Here is a 17,817-nt window from a genome sequence, read left to right as displayed (position 1 = left end):
AGGGAGATCGGTGGGGAGAGATGGGGGGGGGGGAACGAATGGACAAGGGAGTTGCCTAGGGAGCGATCCCTGCGGAAAGCGGGGCGGGGGGGGAGGGAAAGATGTGCTTAGTGGTGGGATCCCGTTGGAGGTGACTGAAATTACGGAAAATTATATGTTGGACCCGGAGACTGGTGGGGTGGTAGGTGAGGCTAATGCCCCACCTCCCCGTCGTACCCCATCTGCTATTTATTTATTTATTTGTCTATCTATCTATTTATTTATATACACACATTCTTTTTCTCTCTCTCCTTCTTCTCCCTCTGTCCCTCTCACTACACCCCTTGCCCATCCTCTGGGCTTCCCCCCTCCCCCTTTTCTTTCTCCCTAGGCCCCCTGTCCCATGATCCTTTCATATCCCTTTTGCCAATCATCTGTCCAGCTCTTGGCTCCATCCCTCCTCCTCCTGTCTTCTCCTATCATTTCGGATCTTCCCCTCCTGGTCCCACTTTCAAATCTCTTACTAGCTCTTCTTTCAGTTAGTTCTGACAAAGGGTCTCGGCCCGAAACGTCGACTGTACCTCTTCCTAGAGATGCTGCCTGACCTGCTGCGTTCACCAGCAACTTTGATGTGTGTTGCATAAATTTCTGGTATTTTATTTTCTTGCTGGCAGTTTGATTATCTTTAGAAGCTTTTTGTATGACGCATGGCTCCGGGGTTGACACCTAATTGGGTTTTTTTTTCCACTTTTCTGCTTAGTAGCCTTTTTTTTATTATCACAAAAATTTCTCAATCTTTAAAATAATGTTTTCTTTTTCTTGAAACATTTTAAGTGTTGCTTACTTCGATGTACTCGTGTTATTTTTTGAATAATAATAATAAAAAACAGATTTGAAAAGGAAGAAAGAGGCTGCTGCTGTTACTGTAAGTCACTAACACAGTAATGATTGTGGGTGCCTGAGACATGTCAAGACAGCAGTGAGGAGTGGAATGTGGGGAGGATTGACAAACAAGCTGTGCCTGTCAAGATCCGGATTCTTGTGTCTTGTGGATTTAAATGCCTTAAGAGGAAAACAAAGACAAATGATGATTTAGGCAGCAGCCAGAGAACTGGAAATGAATACCAATGAATTGATCCACTTGACCCGAAACAGGAGTGTGTGGGCCATGGCAGTCAAAGCTCAAACTGGGCACGGCACCTGATGTTGATGAAGGGAAGCAAAGAAAATATGGAGAACTGCTCCCAACCATCAAGGCTGCTGTTTCCATGGTTTAGAAATACCACAGTAAAGCAGTAATAAATTTATGTGGTGCCTTTCGCAACTGCACACCTGTTTACCGTCAATTATGTAACTGAATACCAGCCACTGCAGTAACCTCAGAAAAGGGCAAAGCCATTCTGAGCACAGCGTGAGATCCTGTAGACAGAATGCAATGAGGGTCGGGTCATGTCAGAAATACCGAATGGGAGATAAGTATGGATCAGGATGCAAGGTCAGTCTCCCTGCCCTTTGTGCAATTGGCAGTTCTTTATCAAGCTGGACCTGTTCCACGCTTGGCACTGTTGTCGGGGAGGTTGAATTAGCAGATTATTAACACACACAAGAGATTATATTCCTACAGCCAGCTAATGCACCAGCAAATCTAACATCTCTGTCTAATGGGGAAGGTGAAGTATAGAACTAGTAAATTAGTTTATTATTGTCATGTGAACCAGGATACAGTGAAAAACTTTCTTTTGCATACCATGCAGATGGATTATTTCATCACATCAGTACATTGAAGTAATACAAGGTAAAACCAATAAGAGAATGCAGAACATACACAAAAAAGATGCTGGAACCCGGCAGCTGATGCATCATCAATAGAGATGAATAAACAGTTGACATCTGGGTTGAGACCCTTCATCAGGACTGGAAAAGAAGTAGGGAAAAGCCAGAATAAGTAGGTGAAGCCAGGTGGTTGGGCGAGGGTGATGAAATAAGAAGTTGGGAGGTGGTAGGTGGAAAATGCAAAGAGCTGGAGAAGAAGGAATCTAATAGGAGAGGAGAGTGCTCAATGGGAGAAGGAGGAGGAGGGAAACCAGGGGAAGGCAATGGGCAGTTGAGGAGAAGCAAAGAAGGAAGAGGGTGGCCAGAGTGGGGATTTGAATAAGAGGGAAGGGGGAGGGGGAAAATGACCAGAAGCTGGAGAAATCGATATTCATGCCATCAGGTTGGAGGCTACCCGGACAGGATATGAGGTGTTGCTCCTCCAACCTGAGAGTGGCCCCATCTTGGCTGTAGAGGAAGCCATGGACTGACATGTCAGAACGGGAATGGGGATTGGAATCAAAATGGTTAGCCACTGGGAATTCCTGTTTTTTGCAGATGGAGTGAAAGTGCTCAACAAAGTAGCCTCCCGATCTACGCAGGGTCTCACCAACGTAGAGGAGGCTGCATCGGGAGCACCAGATACAGTAAATACCCCGACGGATTTGCAGGTGAATTGTTGCCTCACCTAAGAGGACTGTTTAGGGCCCTGAATGGAGGTGAGGGAGGAAGTATATGGCCACCTAAATTCTGTCTGGATGGAATGCAGAGCTTGTTTTTATGAGCCTTAATGATGCAGCTGATTGTCTCCTATGACAGTTCAGAATCACAGCGAAAGTCAGGTTTATTATCATTAATATACGTTGTGGAATTTGTTGCTTGTTGCCATCATTAGTCAAAGTACATTTATTATCAAATAATGTATCAGTTACATGACCTTGAGATTTGTTTGCTTACAGGCAGCCACAAAGCAAGAAACCCGAAAGAACCCAATTAAACTAAAACAAAATAAAGACCGACACCCGATGCACAGAGAAAGGGAAACAAAAACACAAATCACGCAAACAATAGAAGTGGGCAACAACATTCTGAACGAAAATGAGTCCTTAGATCCAGACCCCGGAGCAGGCCCAAAGCCTCGGTATCAGTCCATCATATTAGCAGGCATGGAGCACAGTAGGCAGGGGCAGACTTCGTAGCCTCTGCACCATGGAGAGAGGAGTAACATTGAGGGAGAGGTGAGCACAATTTCCACTCACCTCTGATCCCGACACCCTGTCTTTCCAGTATATGTGGGCCGGTGTTTAAATTGTCCAAAGAGCGCATCATACCTCACACCATGGCCTGGGCACTGATGCAGTGGAAGGCTCCAGGCCTAGAACACACTGCCCAGCGACTCACTCTTGGCCCAGGTTTCTCTGCCCAACCTGAAGCCGATCTTGGTTTCTTAAAATAGGCTTGGCCTCCAGAGCAATCCAACCTCGCACCCAGGCCAGTAGTTCAGGCATTGGAACTGCTCTGCCTTGACTTCTCCTCTTGGAACGACTCACTCCATCTGCATCGAAGTCTGCAACGTACCAGCACAGATCATCCCTCGAATTTGCTTCATCTTTGCTCACCACTTCATCGTTTGCAGTGATAATTTCCTACAATTTATTTCAGAAAAGGTGTTATTAGGAATGTTTTTAGTCAAATATCTTTCCTTTTGAACTACTAGTGAGCTGTCACAGGCGTTTGCTAGCACCATCTTAAACCGGAAGTTTACAGTAGAGCAAGACATAGAAAATACTATGTTATAATAAAGATAAATAAGTAAATAGTACAAAAATCGAATAATCAGGTAGTGTTCATCGGTTCATGAACCGTTCAGAAATCTGATGACGATGAGAAGACATGATCATATGCCTTGAAGACCACAGTCTTCATATCCAAATACCTTAATTAGTAGGGTCTTGGGAGTTCTGTCTCTGCTCACATGACCCTGATTGGAAAATGTGCAAGTGTTTTTCGTGTTGGGTAAGGTTTGGTCTGTTCCTTTCACAAACAGTCGGGAGTAAGTGCTGAAGTCTAAAGTTGGCCATGAGCGTGAGATGCAAGAGCACTATGCTGAACTGTAAACAGGGTCATTTCCTTTATAACTGGGGACAGGGATTCAATACATATTCAATAGTACTGTTTCACTGAGTGGAGAATTTAGAGGTTTTACTCACTCACTGAGCTCAGCTGCAGAGTTACACAAATCGAGGCAAATACACAACAACTCTACCCAAGAGACACCATTGTATCACCTCTCGACTCAGTAACATAGCAACCATGCTCTAATTGATTGGTGCTTTAACCTTGGGATTCATTAGCAGAGCAACAGGATTCTAAGCTCCATAACACAGGCATTCACTCTCCTGGGTGTCCTTTACATCCTTGCTTCTAACACCCTGTTCAAATAAACCCATTAATTGCATCCTGCAAATTCCAAATATCAGAATGAAAGTGGTTCAAAGGTTGTGGGGGGTGGGGGTGGGGAGGAGAATGGGGTAGAGGCTGGGTGGCTGGGGTGAGTGAGAATGATAGACAATGCGGTATGAGAACAAGGCGGGGTATTGATCAACTGTCCCAGTCACCATGTAAAGGGACTTTGTATGTTGCTTCAATATTTGCTGTGCAAAACTGTTACCTCTCCCTCCCAGGTCTGTCCCTCTCCCTCACCACAGTAAATGAAGACATAGATGGAACAGATTCAATGCAAACTTTTGAAAGGAATCTGGGAATAGCTTTTGAAAAACAGGTATCTACAGGGCCAAGGTTAAGGAAAATGTGGAAGGGGGCTAATTGGATCCATCTTTCAGGTCCATAACACTGGCGTGAAGTGCCCTTCTTGCTGCATGCCTTCATTCTATAATAATTTGCTTTTTAACTTGAGATTTGGGCAATAGATGTGATAATAGAATTTGCGCATCTCTGGAATTTTACACAGAGCGTTTACTTCGATCAACAATCCAGGAATAAATGGTGACCAAAAATGCACTCATTAATGAAACTAAATAGAAAATCTCCTCGAACCAATGAAATCACAAAGGATTTTGAACTTCTTAAAATAATAATTTTTTTTGCATTTAACAGCATCATTAAGAGAGATAACTTGGTGCTGACCGCAGAGTCAACACAAAAAGAAGCTCCAATCCCGGTAGTGGGAGACTTGGACATTTTTGGAGTTACCAGGTGTGGCCAACACACAGAAAGGCTGAAGGATATTAGCTAAGCCAGATCATGATGCCTAGCAAAAAATATGGATCAACTGGCATTCAGAAATATACAAGAACAATTAAAATATAGCCTAGTAGTCCACTTCAGCCACCCAGCCTCTGTCCCATTCTCCTCCCCACCCCCAAAAGAATTATAAACAATATGTTATAGTCAATGCTAAAATATGTAATAAAGTTACTTCTTTAAAGCCTTTCCTCTCCATTCGAGTGCCAGTTTGACCTGCACCATATCTGACCTGTCAGAGTCAATGGGCAAACATTCTGGCAATATTGGTATTTTCTTGCTGGACTCCAGTTGGTGGATCACAGCCTGCAGACCTACCACAAACAGTGAACAGGAAGTCTTAAGTTTTTCAATTTCACACACATTGTGTGAGAGCTGAGAGTTTACTGACATGTTGAGAGTGGATTGCTGGCAATCCAACGCAGAACTCTCACAACTTATTTCAGGAAAATCTACACAGTATGTTCAGTCCACCATCTAAGCATAAGTATATTCTGAATATCTCTGAATAATTGAATGGTCTTATTTCCCTGCTTTAATTGGTGTGTTGTAATAATTTTGGAGCATATAAGACTATTAGGATCTCAGACCTTATTTGCAAAGTTATTCAAAGATCCCCAAATGTACAGTAGTAATTAACTTGAGCTGGGAGCTGCTGTGTGATTGAGGCATTTTAAACACAAGGTACTTCAGTCATGAGGTGAGGAAAACTATTGATGTTATGCTATTGTGCTATGTTGCAGAATTTCAAGTGAATGGCACACTGACACAAACCAGTGGAAACTCCACGTAACAAAAACACTAGAAAATCCAAAGCAACACGCACACACAACATGCTGGAGGAACTCAGCAGGGCAGGCAGCATTTTTCTCGACGCTGTGGGCCGAGATCCCTTATCGGGACTCGAAGGGGAAGGGTCAGGCTAAGAAGGAGGGGGAGGGGAGGAAGAAGTACAAAGTAGCAGGTGATAAGTGAAACCGGGAGAGGGAGAAGCAGGTGAAGTAAAGAGCTGGGAAGTTGATTGGTGAAAGAGACAAAGGGCTGGGGAAGGGGGAGTCTGATAGGAGAGGACAGAATGTCGTGGAAGAAATGGAAGGGGGAGGAGGGGGGTGATGGGCAGGTAAGAAAAGAAGGTATGAAAGGGAAGCAAGAATGGGGCGTGGTGAAGGAGAGGAAACCCTAGATAAACCTGTTTTCAAAACCTCAATAATAATGGTTTTCATATCTGTTACAATGTACAAGCAAGCTGTGCAATCTTTTGCCTTCAATTTTTCATTAGATTACAAGTAACTTAGGTTACAATATGGTCAAACTGTGCATATTTCTGGTCTTTGCATATAATGTAAAAGAAGCACTGTAAAAATTCAGAACGGAATTTAGAGGTGACAATTATCTCAATAAGGTTTGAACTCTCCTTCAGGGAAAGAGAATGTCAAAGAATGACATAGTCAGAATCAGGTTTATTATCACTGGCCTGTGTGATAATAATACATGCCAAGGACTGGTTTGATGAAAACAACCAGGAGATCCAAGAATTGCTGGCAAAGAAGAGATCCACCCACCAGGTGCACCTTGCTCAGCCATCTTGTCCTGATAAGAAATCAGCCTTCCGCCTCATATACAGCAACCTCCAGTGCAAGTTTCAAGAGATTCAGAACGTGTGGTGGACCAACCTCGCAAAGAGTACTCAGCTTTGCGCAGACACTGGTGACTACAGAGGGTTTTATGAAGCCCTGAGAGCGGTGTATGGCCCTTTGCATCAGGTCCAGAGTCCATTGCGCAGTGCAGACAGTCAGGCGCTCTTCACAGACAAGGTGTCCACCCTGAACTGGTGGTTGGAACATTTCCAGACTCTCCTCAGCGCCAACCGCATGGTCCAAGACTCAGCAATTCATCGCATCCCACAACAGCCAGAGAAAACAGAACTGGACAAAATTCCAACCCTAGAAGAGACAGTCAAGGCCACAGAGCAGCTGAGAAGTGGCAAGGCAGCAGGAGTTGATGGAATCCCACCTGGAATTTGGAAGCATGGGGGCCCAGCGTTACACACCAAACTCCATGAGTTCTTTGTCTGCTGCTGGGAACAAGGTAAACTACCACAAGACCTCTGTGGTGCAGTCATTATCACCTTGTATAAGAACAAGGGAGAAAAGTCCGACTGTTCCAACTACTGGGGGATAACTCTGCTTTCAATCGCAGGAAAAATCCTCGCAAGAGTGGTCCTGAACGGACTGGTGCCCATCATTGCAGAAGAACACCTCCCAGAGAGCCAGTGTAGCTTCAGAGCCGGCAGAAGCACCACTGACATGGTACTTGTTCTCAGGCAGGTCCAATAAAAATGTAGGGAACAGAACAATGTATGTGATGTTTGTCAAAGCGTTCAACACTGTGAGCAGAGAAGGTCTGTGGTAAATCATGGAATGACTGGGATGCCCCCCAAAGTTCCTCAGCACGGTCATTCAGCTACACGAAGATCGGCATGGCCAAGTCAGACACAACAACGACCTCTCAGAACCCTTCCCAACAGGCAACGGAGTAAAGCAAGGCTGTATCCTTGCGCTGACTCTCTTCACCATCTTCTTCAGCATGATGCTTGAAAGGGCCACAGAAGACCTTGATGACGAGGACGGATACCGCACCGATGGCAGCCTGTTCAACCTGAGGCGATTACAGTCCCACACCAAGACATTGGAACAACTCATCCGAGAGCTACTCTTTGCCAATGATGCTGCCCTTGTTGCCCACACAGAGACAGCCCCGCAGCGTATAACATCCTACTTCGCAGAGGCTGCCGAGCTCTTTGGACTGGAAGTCAGCTTGAAGAAGACAGAAGTTCTCCATCAGCCCGCACCTCAGGAAGATTACCACCCTCCCCGCATCACCGTCGGTGAGGTAGAGCTGAAGACAGTTCACCAGTTCAGCTACCTGGGGTGCACCATCTTGTCAGATGCCAAGATCGATAAAGAGATTGACAACAGACTGGAAAAGGCAAACAGCGCATTCGGCAGGCTGTACAAAAGAGTCTGGAACAACAAGCATTTGAAGAAAGGCACAAAGATCAGTGTGTACTGACCACCCTCCTGTACGGCTCTAAGTCGTGGGTCACCTACCGTTATCACCTACGACTCCTTGAGCATTTCCACCAGTGATGCCTCTGCACCATCCTCAACATCCACTGGAGTGACTTCGCCACCAACATCGAAGTCCTCGTACAGGCGGAGATCACCAGCCTTGAGGCCATGCTGTTGAAGATGCAGCTGTGCTGGGCAGGCCACGTCTCCAGGTTGGAGGGTCATTGCCTGCCTAAGATTGTGCTGTATGTCGAACTCTCCACTGGCCACCGTGGCAGAGGGGCACTGAAGAAGAGGTAAAAGGACTCTCTAAAGAAATCCCATGGTGCCTGTCACATTGATCATCGCCAGGGGTCTAATCTAGCCTCCGATCGCGAGGCTTGGCGACACACCATTCGCCAGTCTGTCTCCTCCTTCAAGAACGCATGCAGGGCTGGCATTGAGGACAAAAGGAGAAGGAGGAAGAACCGTGACACAGCAGCACCAAACCCAGAATAGAATTTCCCTTGCAGCCGCTGTGGCCGGGACTGCCTGTCCCGTACTGGCCTCATCAGCCACCAGCAAGCCTGCAGCAGACGTGGGCAGCCCCCTCTTAAATCTTCATTCGTGAAGCCAAGCCATGATGATGTTGTGAAATTTGTTAATTTAGCAACAGCAGTACAATGGATATTATAGCAGTATATGATATTATAGAAAGAAAAAAAGTAAATCCATTACAGTAAATATATACATATACATATTGAATAGATTAAAATAGTGCAAAAGCAGAAATAAAATATATTTTTAAAAAGTAAGGTAGTGTTCATGGGTTAACGTATATTTAGGATTTCGATGGCAGTGGGGAAAAGCTGTTCCTGAATCACTGTGTGTGTGCCTTCGGGCTTCTGTATCTCCTTCCTGATAGTAACATTGAGAAGAGGGAGTATTTTATGAGAATTATTATGAATGCTTCTGTTTATGAGAGGCACCAATATTATACAGTGTAGGTGTTGTTTGAAAAAAAAGCTTGAATGTAATAAATTTGACTTCCTCTAGTGCTGTTAACAGGAAATTATTTTAATTTTGAGTTTAACAATTACAGCCAACATGTTCAGAAAAATAGCCTTCTTGTTTGAAGTTGGATGACATGGGATTTGTTTTCACTTGCAGTTAAAGGTTTGAGGGAAAATAAGACCATAAGATTTTGGTGCACCGATTCTGCTCTGCCATTTGATCAACCCCATTTTTTCTGCCTTCTCCCCATAACCTTTGACAACCATCTATGGCAATGAACTCCACTGATTCACCACTCTCTGGCTAAAGAACTTATTCTTCATCTCTGTTATAAAGGGATGATTTTGTACTCTGATGCCATGTCCTCTCTTCCTAGATTCCCACACTATGGGGAACATACATTCCGTATCCAGTCTATCTAGGCCTTTCAATATTAGATAGGTTTCAGTGAGAACCCTACCCACTGCGAAGTGTAAGATAACAAAGGCAGATGCATGGAATTGATTTTGTCCATTGGGTGCTCCCAGTAAAAGTAAGCACAAACTTAAACTTAGGGCTGGCCAGTCAATAAGTGACTTCAGGAAGAGTTATGTTGAGGTTCCACATAATATGGATAGATTTTATTGTGCAAGATATATGGAACAAAGGTAAGAAAATTGATTTGGACTACCATTTAGCTACATCCTGACTGAATGAAGGAAGAAGTTTAATGGGCTAAATGTAAAAAGGTTTTTCCTTTTCCTCTGGTGATATTTCTGGTGAAAAATTATACATTTTGCTTTATTTGCCAGCTGTAATTAACTCAAGATGGCCCTGGTAAGTGGGGACTCTGGGGACTCTTTGCATTCAGCTCTGATGGGAAGCATCAAATATTCCCATTTAGGACCACTACAGCTGAAAGGCACAGTCACAGCCATGGGTACTTGAGTAAGCAACATCATTCTAAGACTTTAAAAAATCCATTAATCCTGAAAATTGATGGACCCTGGATGGCAGACTCAGTTTGGTTCTCCTTTAACAAAACAGAAGCTGGGAAGACGGCTGGGGTACAGGTACGATTGAAACGCAACGGCCTTGGACCTCTACCCCTGAAAGTGTACAGTCTCAGGAAAATAAAACTGAATACCTCAGAGAAAGATTGCAGTACCAGAGGAACATCAGTGTACTTTTTTTTTTACAGAAACATGGCTATCCCCCGCTATTTCAGACACAGCGTTGCAGCCTGATGGCTTCACCATTCACTGTAAAGACAGGTCAGTTGGGTCTTTTAAGGGTAGATGGGGGGGCACACTTCATGATTAACTCATCATGGTACACAGATGTGACGGTTCTGTCTCAGTCCTGCTCACCCGACCTGGAACATCTAGCGGTCAAGTGTCATCTATTTTATCTGCCGAGGGAGTTTTCTGTAATGGTGTACATTCCACCTCAGGACAAAATCAGGCAGGTACTGGAGGAGATGGGCATCATAATCAGCCATCATAAAACAGTGCATCAGATATCTTCACTATCGTTGCGGAGGATTTCAATGAGGCCAGTTTGAAGAAGACTCTGACAATACCACCAATATATCTCCTGTGGAGCCAGAGGAGCCAACACATTGGGCCACTATCATACCACCATCAAGAAGGCTTACCATGGCATCCCATGCGTGCACTTTGGAAAGTCAGATCACCTGGCTGTATTACTATTCCTAGGGTATAGGCAGAGACTAAAGACCATAGCGCCAGTGGTGAAGACCAAAAAGATATGGTCAAGGGAGGTGGAGGAGCACTTACATGACTGCTTTGAGTCCGTGGGCAGTACAATATTCAGGAATTCATCTTCGAATCTGAATGAACACATTTCAGTTGCCACCGATTTCTTATTTTTATTTTTTTTTGCAATTTATTTTTTATTGAAGTTCATCATCAAACATTTCCATAAGATGTATTTCAGATCTTGTACATATTTATCATATAATCATATTTGCCACAAATCTCCACATGATACTTATCTGAGGTATACACCTATAGAAATGAGGAAAGAAAGAACAAGCAAAAGGAGAAAACTATGTACAAGTAGGGAGTGATTTTTTTTACAACATATTCATTGATTTGACTTGCCACTGATTCAATCAAAAACCGTGCTTTCGAGAACATACTGGACATACCCAAACCAAAAGCCCTGGATGAACCAGGAGATGCATAGTCTGCTGAGGGCTAGATCTATGACATTACAGAAATATACAAGAAGTCTGGGTAGGACCTATGGAGGGCTATTTTAAGAGCAAAAAATCAATTCTGATTTAAGTTAGAGACAGAATCAGGTGCACATCAGCTCTGGCAGGGTCTGCAGACAATTATGTCCTAACATCATGAATGGCTGCGCTGCTTCTCTCCCAGATAGCTCAATACCTTTTATACACACTTTGAGAGGGAGGATAAAATATCACCTGTATAAATAACACCCCTGATGGTAAACCTGGTATGATGCTGAAAACAGGTACCAACCAACTGGCAGGAGAGTTAAAAGACATTTTCAATTTCTCACAGCTGCAGTCAGAGGTTCCCACCTGCTTCTAGAGGGTGACATTCATTCCAGCTGCGTCAATGACTGTCACCGAGCTGCACTCACAGCTACTCTGGTGAAATGCTTTGAGAGGCTGGTCATGACCAGAATCGATTCTTGCCTAAGCAAGGACCTAGGCCTGCTGCAATTTGCCTATCATTACAACAAAGTCTGCAGCAGATGCAGTCTTACTGGCTCTCCACTCGGCCTTGGATTGCCTGAACAACAACAACCTGTTGTTGCAGTTTTCACACCATCGTACTCTCAGTTCTAATCAATAAGCTCCAAAAAAGCTGGGCCTCTGTACCTCCCTCAGCAACTGGATCCTCGATTTACTCAACAGGAGACTATAGTCTGTGCAGATCAGAAACAACAACTCATCGCTGACAGTCAACACTGGCACACCTCAAGGATGTGTGCTCAGCCCATTGCTTTACTCTCTCTACACCAGGTGTTTCGAACCTTTTTTATGCCATGGACCAATACTATTAAGCAAGGGGTCTGTGGACCCTAAGTTTGGAATCACTGCTCTACACCCACGACTGTGTGGCTAGGCACAGCTCAAATGCCATCTATAAATTTTCTGATGACAAAACTATTGTTGGCAACATTTCAAATGATGATGAGGAGGCGTACAGGAGTAAGATAGATCAGCTGGTTGAGTGGTGTTGCAGTAACGTCCTTTCAATGTCAGTATTACCAAGGAAATTATTGTGGCCTTCAGGAGGGGGAAGTCATGGAAACAAAAACCAGTCCTCACCAAGGGATCAGTGTGGAAAGGGTGAGCAGTTTCAAGTTTCTGGGTGTCAAGATCTCTGAAGATCTATCCTGGGTTCAAAATATTAATGCAATTACAAATAAGTTACGACTGCGACTATATTTAATTAGGAGTTTGAGGAGACTTGGTACATCATCAAAGGTTGGCAGATTTCTACAGATGTACTGTGGAGAGCATTCTAACTGGTTGCATCACTGTCTGGTATGGAGGGGCCACTGCGCAGGATCTTAAATGCTGCCAAAAGTTGCAAACTCAGTCAGCTCCATCGTGAGCTCTAGCCTCCCCAGCATCAAAGACATCTTCAAAAGGCAATACCTCAAAAAGGCAGCATCCATCATTAAGAACCCCCAATACCCAGGACACGCCTTCTTCTCACTGCTGCCATCGAGGAGATGGTACAGGAGCCTGAAGGTACATACTCAACGTTTAGGAACAGCTTCTTCCCCACTGCTATCAGGTGAACCCATGTACACTACCTCACTATTTATTTCTTCACTTCTTATTTAAATTAATTTTGTATTTTATATATATTGTAATTTAGTTTTTAAAAAATATATTGCACTGTACTCCTGCCGTAAAACCACATATTTTATGACATATGCCAATGATATTAAACCTGATTCTGAAATTAAGTTAGACAGCCTAAATCTAGTTTGTACTGGGCAATCTTAACGGTTCTTGTAATCATTCAAGTTTATCAGTGCAATTAATGATAGAGGTTTCAGTCCACATACTCACATCAGCGAACACTTCTGTTAGCCAATTTCAGCAAATGCATTAATTCGGTATTAGATGTGTTCAGCAGTGTCAGCCTCGATTTTATAAATTGCTTATTTGCAGTGACTTCTCCAGTCCCATTTTTAATTTATCGTGACTGATTTAACATTTGATTGGCCCTGTATATTCTTATATGTGATGTACCCAGAATCAGCAACTAATTGAGTAAAAGTCTATGTGAGTCACCAGTATGTAGGTGTGTTGCTGACAGCTTATAGGCAAATATTTATTCATCTACAAATTTCATTAAGTCTTTTTGAGAGAGGGAACGAGGGGAAAGAATTAAGTTGATTGATTCCCAGACTTGGCTCAAATGACTTTGGTTATTCCTCAGAGTTTCGATCTTAATAGCCATCAGTAAGTAGTGAGATAATATGTTAGAGCTGAATAAAAGTGACAAAAACATAAAAGACTGCTAATGCTGTAGTCTGGAGCAAAGAAAAAACAAATTGCTGGAGGAACTCATTGGGTCAGGTAGCATCTGTGGAGGGAAATGGACAGTTGACATTTTGGGTCGAGACCCTTCATTGACAAAACTTTCTGAGTGATTTGAATTAACTTCACCTTGTCGATTTAAGACTTGGATCTCAATTATGCAATCTTTTAAGTAAAATGCACCTTAATGTTTGGTTTCTCCAAAGTCCCAGAGTACAGCAGCAAAATGGTAATGTTACTTGAATAGAAATGAAATGGCCTAAATGAATGATTGACTTTAATTCAAATTCCATTGTGGCAGCTGGGAAATGTAAAATTCAGTTAATTAATAAGTAATAAAAAATATCGCTACGGTAATGGTCACCATGAAACCGCTGGATTGATAAAAAAAATGATTCTGGTTGACCAACTTCCTTTAGAAAAGGAAACTCGTTTTTCTTATCTGATGTAGAAATAACCCCTGACCAAAGTAAGCTGTGAAATGGCCTAGCAAAACACTCTGCAAAATAGTCAGAAACCTATTAGTCAGACCTGGGTACCAGGTTAAACAAGGACACATCCAAGCCAGCTCTCCAAGGTCCTTCATACAGAAAATTAGAGATCCGTGTCCAAACTGGGAGAACTGTTCCACAGTTTAATTAAGCAAGGTGAACTTGCAGTAATTTAGCAATAGCTTGCATCAGTACAGTGCTTTCACAAGACTAAGCATTATATGCTTTGCACCGGGGTAGGCAACCTTAAGCACAAATGATTTTCTAGCATGTGTTATTCATTAATTTGAGGCCAAACATAACTAGATGTATTTAAATAGATAATTCCCATATTTCAAGTTTTTTATGGCATTTATCTGGCCCACTGTCCGGTTATTAACACGCAATCTGGCCCACAGAGGCAAAAAGGTTGCCAGCCCCTGCTTTGCACGTTCTAGGATGTGGTTGCCCCATCGTTTAAGCATTTTCAACGGTTTAGTGGTTCCATTTAATATCAGAGATTGTATACAGTGTACAACCTGAAATTTGTACTCTTCGCAGACATCCACGAAAACAGATGAGAACCCCTAAGAATGAATGACAGAAAATGCAAGAACCCCAAGGCCCCCTCTCACACTCAAGCAGCAGCAAAACATCAGTCCTCCCCCCCCACTTATTTCAGCAAGAAGCTTCAGCACCCACTAACTACCAAGCAGGCAATAGCAAAGCCCCCAAGGAGAGACCACAATCTGCAGTCCAACAAAAACTATTCTTCACCCGGCAATTTGATATGCTACAGGCTCTCTCCCTAACAAGGGACAGCGAGGTGTCACCCTTTCCAGAGTGAGGGGAGACCAACAAAACAAGCAGTTGCCGGTTCAATGTTATAGTCTGCTGTGTCGCTTTTATTCTGAGCTTCTCCCACTTGAGAATCGGCAGCAAACTCTTGCCCCACCATCAAAAGCGAGAGAGTGATTGCCTGAGTTGGGTCCTTCAACAGCTGCATGCGCTGTCGCAACGTTCCGTTCTCCCGCAACGCCTGTTGGTGACTCCAGCTTGGAATCTGTTCATCCTCAAGGCCGCAGGGCCTTACCCCGAAGGCGCATGTCTTTTAGGCTGCTTCCTATGGATATCGAAAACGGCTGGTGGTGAGCTCTGGGAATGGGGACCAAAGCCGTAAAGAACCACATTGCAGGCAGAGAGGGAATGGATGGCTGGTATCTAATGAAAATATTGACTCCTGAGTACTAGAGATAATGGGAGTAGAACCAGAGTCAACTCAGCTGTACAGAGTAGAGTAACTGGGAGAGCAGTAGAAATAAGCTTTTGAAACGACTTAAGAATACATTGACGTGCACCCTAAAAGCATGTGATAGCCCAGTCACCTGCTTGGAGGGAGGAGTGGTGAGATGGAGGAGCACTTGACCAAGGGCCAGGAAACGTATCCACAAGGAGGCGGCCACTTGGCCCCGCCGTGGTTCCATATGACCACGGCTGACCTATTCCAAGTTTTGTTCCTCTTCTATACCAGTTCCGCATAGCCCTCAATTTCCAGATCTTTCACTTTTAAGTTAAAAATACAGTAGTCTAGTCTCCATAGAACCATAGAACCATAGAAACTACAGCACAGAAACAGGCCTTTTGGCCCTTCTTGGCTGTGCCGAACCATTTTCTGCCTAGTCCCACTGACCTGCACACAGACCATATCCCTCCATACACCTCCCATCCATGTATCTGTCCAATTTATTCTTAAATGTTAAAAAAGAACCCGCATTTACCACCTCATCTGGCAGCTCATTCCATACTCCCACCACTCTCTGTGTGAAGAAGCCCCCCCAATGTACCCTTTAAACTTTCCCCCCCCTCACCCTTAACCCATGTCCTCTGGTTTTTTTCTCCCCTTGCCTCAGTAGAAAAAGCCTGCTTGCATTCACTCTATCTATACCCATCATAATTTTATATACCTCTATCAAATCTCCCCTCATTCTTCTACGCTCCAGGGAATAAAGTCCTAACCTATTCAACCTTTCTCAAGTCCCGGCAACATCCTTGTAAACCTTCTCTGCACTCTTTCAACCTTATTTATATCCTTCCTGTAATTTAGTGACCAAAACTGAACACAATACTCCAGATTCAGCCTCACCAATGCCTTATACAACCTCATCATAACATCCCAGCTCTTATACTCAATACTTCGATTAATAAAGGCCAATGTACCAAAAGCTCTCTTTACGACCCTATCTACCTGTGACGACACTTTTAGGGAAATTTGTATCTGTATTCCCAGATCCCTCTGTTCCACTGCACTCATTAGTGCCTTACCATTAACCCTGTATGTTCTACCTTGGTTTGTCCTTCCAACGTGCAATACCTCATACTTGTCAGTATTAAACTCCATCTGCTATTTTTCAGCCCATTTTTCCAGCTGGTCCAAGTCCCTCTGCAGGCTCTGAAAACCTTCCTCACTGTCTACTACACCTCCAATCTTTGTATAGAAACATAGAAACATAGAAAATAGGTGCAGGAGTAGGCCATTCGGCCCTTCGAGCCTGCACCGCCATTTATTATGATCATGGCTGATCATCCAACTCAGAACCCAGCCTTCCCTCCATACCCCGTGACCCCTGTAGCCACAAGGGCCATATCTAACTTCCTTTTAAACATAGCTAATGAACTGGCCTCAACAGTTTGCTGTGGCAGAGAATTCCACAGATTCACCACTCTCTGTGTGAAGAAGTTTTTCCTAATCTCGGTCCTAAAAGGCTTCCCCTCTATCCTCAAACTGTGACCCCTTGTTCTAGACCTCCCCAACATCGGGAACAATCTTCCCGCATCTAGCCTGTCCAATCCCTTTAGGATCTTATACGTTTCAATCAGATCCCCCCTCAATCTTCTAAATTCCAACGAGTACAAGCCCAGTTCATCCAGTCTTTCTTCATATGAAAGACCTGCCATCCCAGGAATCAATCTGGTGAACCTTCTTTGTACTCCCTCTATGGCAAGGATGTCTTTCCTCAGATTAGGGGACCAAAACTGCACACAATACTCCAGGTGTGGTCTCACCAAGGCCTTGTACAACTGCAGTAGTACCTCCCTGCTCCTGTACTCGAATCCTCTCGCTATAAATGCCAGCATACCGTTCGCCTTTTTCACCGCCTGCTGTACCTGCATGCCCACTTTCAATGACTGGTGTATAATGACACCCAGGTCTCGTTGCACCTCCCCTTTTCCTAATCGGCCACCATTCAGATAATAATCTGTTTTCCTATTTTTGCCACCAAAGTGGATAACTTCACATTTATCCACATTAAATTGCATCTGCCATGAAGTTGCCCACTCACCCAACCTATCCAAGTCACCCTGCATCCTCTTAGCATCCTCCTCACTGCTAACACTGCCGCCCAGCTTCGTGTCATCCGCAAACTTGGAGATGCTGCATTTAATTCCCTCATCCAAGTCATTAATATATATGGTAAACAACTGGGGTCCCAGCACTGAGCCTTGCGGTACCCCACTAGTCACCGCCTGCCATTCTGAAAAGGTCCCGTTTATTCCCACTCTTTGCTTCCTGTCTGCTAACCAATTCTCCACCCACACCAATACCTTACCCCCAATACCATGTGCTTTAAGTTTGCACACTAATCTCCTGTGTGGGACCTTGTCAAAAGCCTTTTGAAAATCCAAATAT

Source organism: Mobula hypostoma, chromosome 18 (genome assembly GCF_963921235.1).
Source record: "Mobula hypostoma chromosome 18, sMobHyp1.1, whole genome shotgun sequence".
NCBI classification, from domain to species: domain Eukaryota; kingdom Metazoa; phylum Chordata; class Chondrichthyes; order Myliobatiformes; family Myliobatidae; genus Mobula; species Mobula hypostoma.
Note: the sequence above shows the minus strand (reverse complement) of the source record.